This window comes from Hemibagrus wyckioides, linkage group LG29 (genome assembly GCF_019097595.1).
Source record: "Hemibagrus wyckioides isolate EC202008001 linkage group LG29, SWU_Hwy_1.0, whole genome shotgun sequence".
Lineage (NCBI taxonomy): Eukaryota > Metazoa > Chordata > Actinopteri > Siluriformes > Bagridae > Hemibagrus > Hemibagrus wyckioides.
Window position 1 is genome coordinate 15,997,337 of NC_080738.1, and position 5,000 is coordinate 16,002,336.

At 40.0% G+C, this 5,000-nt stretch overlaps 1 protein-coding gene across 1 annotated transcript in view; it reads left to right on the plus strand.

Annotated features, from left to right (window-relative positions):
* Nucleotides 1-5,000, plus strand: part of lrba (LPS responsive beige-like anchor protein) — a 226,494-nt gene that overhangs the window by 68,184 nt on the left and 153,310 nt on the right. The gene's annotated exons all lie outside the window — the stretch shown is intronic.

Sequence of the window (5,000 nt, forward strand, 5' to 3'; positions counted from 1 at the left end):
CTCTTCATCCCACCATCCCTCCATCTAATTCCCACTTTCACCATCCATCACTTAATTTCTTCATCCCTTCACCCTTCAGTCTCCGCCCCTTCATTTCTCCATTTTATGAAAGCACTTCACACACACACACACACACACACACACACACACACACACACACACACACACACCTTTCTGTAGTAAGTCATTCTGTATGGGATGGAAATCAGTTCTCTAAATGAAACACAGCCTGTGTACATCTGCTAAGACTAGTGTCATTTAACTAGCACTTAAAGCTCAACTGGGACACAACCGAGGTCAGACTTTCAGAGAAAATCTTCTCTAAATGAAATGTCTCTCTCTCTGCCCGTCTCTCTCTCTCTCTCTCTCTCTGTCCATCTCTCTCCCTGTCTCTCTCTGACCGTCTGTCTCTGTCCATCGCTCTCCGTCTTTGTCTCTCTCTCTCTCTCTCTCTCTGTCCGTCTCTCTCCCTGTCTCTCTCTGTCTTTCTCTCTGTCCATCTCTCTCCGTGTCCGTCTCTCTCTCTCTCCCTCTCTCTCTCTGACCGTCTGTCTCTGTCTCTCTCTGTGTCCATCTCTCTCCCTGTCTCTCTCTGTCGCTCTCTCTCTGTCCGTCTCTCTCCCTGTCTCTCTCTGTCCGTCTCACTCCCTGTTTCTCTCTCTCCCTGTCTCTCTCTGTCTATCTCTCTCCCTGTCTCTCTCTGTCCGTCTCTCTCCCTGTCTCTCTGTTGCTCGCTCTCTCTGTCCGCCTCTCTGTCTGTCTGTCTCTCTCTCTGTCTGCCTCTCTGTCTCTCTCTCTCTCTCTCTCTGTCTCTCTCTCTCTCTGTCTGCCTCTCTGTCGGTCTTTCTGTCTGTCTCTCTCTCTGACTGTTTCTCTCTCTGTTCACCTCTCTGTCTCTGTCTCGCTCTCTGTCTGCCATCTTCTCTAAATGAAACACAGCCTCTGAGTGAAGTAGAGACGGCGGAGCAGCGTGTAAGATAAAGAAGAAAATGAAAAGAAAAGAGAAAATAAATAACGTGTGCCTGGGTGCCGCTTTTATTAGTGGTGTATGAGTGGAGGGGTCAGAGGTCACGCACCCTGGAGACGGGGTGTGAGGTGTATTGAAGGTGGATAATGCAGAATTAATGTCGTTCTGCCATCGATCGCCTCTTTGTGTGCGTGTGTTGCCAAGTTTATTTAGGGGTTCGGCTCGCAGATCAATGAATATAAATGAAAGGTTGATAGCAGGTGTGTGTGTGTGTGTGTGTGTGTGTGTGGATCAATGTGCTACCCGTCTCTGCTGCCTTATTAGATCCGGTTTCTTCATAGGCTGCGTCCTGAATCATATACATAATAGTGTGATCTCTTATTATAATACATTTTATTGTGATTTGGGATATAGCCACATGTTGCCATGGTAACCCGGGACACTACTAGATGCTACATACAAGATGGTTCGATGTCTCCTCTGTACACCAGATCTTTGGGATTATTATCCTCTGGAACGAAGTGAGGTGAAAATAAATCATCCTCGTTAAATATTTAAAGGCGTGAGATTATAACGGAGGCGGGGCTTCAGAGCCGAGGGCACTGCAGCAAATATTGAATTTATTAGACATTTAAGAGTAAAAATAAATAATAATGGAGCAGAAACAACAATCCTAGCTGTGTGTGTGTGTGTGTGTGTGTGTGTGTGTGTGTGCTGTACAGAGATACAGTGTGTGTTGAGCAGTACAGTATGATTACACGTGTCCACAGTGTTAAATGTAATCAGAAGTGGACACTGGACTTCTGATCAAATCCCATCACCCTCAAACTGTCACTGCAACACCCCGAACCCTCAACCCTGACTCATAGTGTGTGTTAGTGTACATTACAGTGTGTTAGTGTGTGTTAGTGTACATTACAGTGTGTTAGTGTACATTACAGTGTGTTAGTGTGTGTTAGTGTACATTACAGTGTGTTAGTGTACATTACAGTGTGTTAGTGTACATTACAGTGTGTTAGTGTGTGTTAGTGTACATTACAGTGTGTTAGTGTACATTACAGTGTGTTAGTGTACATTACAGTGTGTTAGTGTGTGTTAGTGTACATTACAGTGTGTTAGTGTACATTACAGTGTGTTAGTGTACATTACAGTGTGTTAGTGTACATTACAGTGTGTTAGTGTACATTACAGTGTGTTAGTGTGTGTTAGTGTACATTACAGTGTGTTAGTGTGTGTTAGTGTACATTACAGTGTGTTAGTGTGTGTTAGTGTACATTACAGTGTGTTAGTGTACATTACAGTGTGTTAGTGTACATTACAGTGTGTTAGTGTGTGTTAGTGTACATTACAGTGTGTTAGTGTACATTACAGTGTGTTAGTGTGTGTTAGTGTACATTACAGTGTGTTAGTGTGTGTTAGTGTACATTACAGTGTGTTAGTGTGTGTTAGTGTACATTACAGTGTGTTAGTGTGTGTTAGTGTACATTACAGTGTGTTAGTGTACATTACAGTGTGTTAGTGTGTGTTAGTGTACATTACAGTGTGTTAGTGTACATTACAGTGTGTTAGTGTACATTACAGTGTGTTAGTGTGTGTTAGTGTACATTACAGTGTGTTAGTGTGTGTTAGTGTACATTACAGTGTGTTAGTGTGTGTTAGTGTACATTACAGTGTGTTAGTGTGTGTTAGTGTACATTACAGTGTGTTAGTGTACATTACAGTGTGTTAGTGTGTGTTAGTGTACATTACAGTGTGTTAGTGTGTGTTAGTGTACATTACAGTGTGTTAGTGTGTGTTAGTGTACATTACAGTGTGTTAGTGTGTGTTAGTGTACATTACAGTGTGTTAGTGTACATTACAGTGTGTTAGTGTGTGTTAGTGTACATTACAGTGTGTTAGTGTGTGTTAGTGTACATTACAGTGTGTTAGTGTACATTACAGTGTGTTAGTGTGTGTTAGTGTACATTACAGTGTGTTAGTGTACATTACAGTGTGTTAGTGTACATTACAGTGTGTTAGTGTGTGTTAGTGTACATTACAGTGTGTTAGTGTGTGTTAGTGTACATTACAGTGTGTTAGTGTGTGTTAGTGTACATTACAGTGTGTTAGTGTACATTACAGTGTGTTAGTGTACATTACAGTGTGTTAGTGTGTGTTAGTGTACATTACAGTGTGTTAGTGTACATTACAGTGTGTTAGTGTACATTACAGTGTGTTAGTGTACATTACAGTGTGTTAGTGTGTGTTAGTGTACATTACAGTGTGTTAGTGTGTGTTAGTGTACATTACAGTGTGTTAGTGTGTGTTAGTGTACATTACAGTGTGTTAGTGTACATTACAGCGTGTTAGTGTGTGTTAGTGTACATTACAGTGTGTTAGTGTACATTACAGTGTGTTAGTGTGTGTTAGTGTACATTACAGTGTGTTAGTGTGTGTTAGTGTACATTACAGTGTGTTAGTGTACATTACAGCGTGTTAGTGTGTGTTAGTGTACATTACAGTGTGTTAGTGTGTGTTAGTGTACATTACAGTGTGTTAGTGTGTGTTAGTGTACATTACAGTGTGTTAGTGTGTGTTAGTGTACATTACAGTGTGTTAGTGTACATTACAGTGTGTTAGTGTACATTACAGTGTGTTAGTGTACATTACAGTGTGTTAGTGTGTGTTAGTGTACATTACAGTGTGTTAGTGTACATTACAGTGTGTTAGTGTGTGTTAGTGTACATTACAGTGTGTTAGTGTGTGTTAGTGTACATTACAGTGTGTTAGTGTGTGTTAGTGTACATTACAGTGTGTTAGTGTACATTACAGTGTGTTAGTGTGTGTTAGTGTACATTACAGTGTGTTAGTGTACATTACAGTGTGTTAGTGTACATTACAGTGTGTTAGTGTGTGTTAGTGTACATTACAGTGTGTTAGTGTACATTACAGTGTGTTAGTGTGTGTTAGTGTACATTACAGTGTGTTAGTGTACATTACAGTGTGTTAGTGTACATTACAGTGTGTTAGTGTGTGTTAGTGTACATTACAGTGTGTTAGTGTGTGTTAGTGTACATTACAGTGTGTTAGTGTGTGTTAGTGTACATTACAGTGTGTTAGTGTACATTACAGTGTGTTAGTGTGTGTTAGTGTACATTACAGTGTGTTAGTGTACATTACAGTGTGTTAGTGTACATTACAGTGTGTTAGTGTGTGTTAGTGTACATTACAGTGTGTTAGTGTGTGTTAGTGTACATTACAGTGTGTTAGTGTGTGTTAGTGTACATTACAGTGTGTTAGTGTGTGTTAGTGTACATTACAGTGTGTTAGTGTACATTACAGTGTGTTAGTGTGTGTTAGTGTACATTACAGTGTGTTAGTGTGTGTTAGTGTACATTACAGTGTGTTAGTGTGTGTTAGTGTACATTACAGTGTGTTAGTGTACATTACAGTGTGTTAGTGTACATTACAGTGTGTTAGTGTGTGTTAGTGTACATTACAGTGTGTTAGTGTGTGTTAGTGTACATTACAGTGTGTTAGTGTACATTACAGTGTGTTAGTGTGTGTTAGTGTACATTACAGTGTGTTAGTGTACATTACAGTGTGTTAGTGTACATTACAGTGTGTTAGTGTGTGTTAGTGTACATTACAGTGTGTTAGTGTGTGTTAGTGTACATTACAGTGTGTTAGTGTGTGTTAGTGTACATTACAGTGTGTTAGTGTGTGTTAGTGTACATTACAGTGTGTTAGTGTACATTACAGTGTGTTAGTGTGTGTTAGTGTACATTACAGTGTGTTAGTGTGTGTTAGTGTACATTACAGTGTGTTAGTGTGTGTTAGTGTACATTACAGTGTGTTAGTGTACATTACAGTGTGTTAGTGTGTGTTAGTGTACATTACAGTGTGTTAGTGTGTGTTAGTGTACATTACAGTGTGTTAGTGTGTGTTAGTGTACATTACAGTGTGTTAGTGTGTGTTAGTGTACATTACAGTGTGTTAGTGTACATTACAGTGTGTTAGTGTACATTACAGTGTGTTAGTGTGTGGTAGTGTA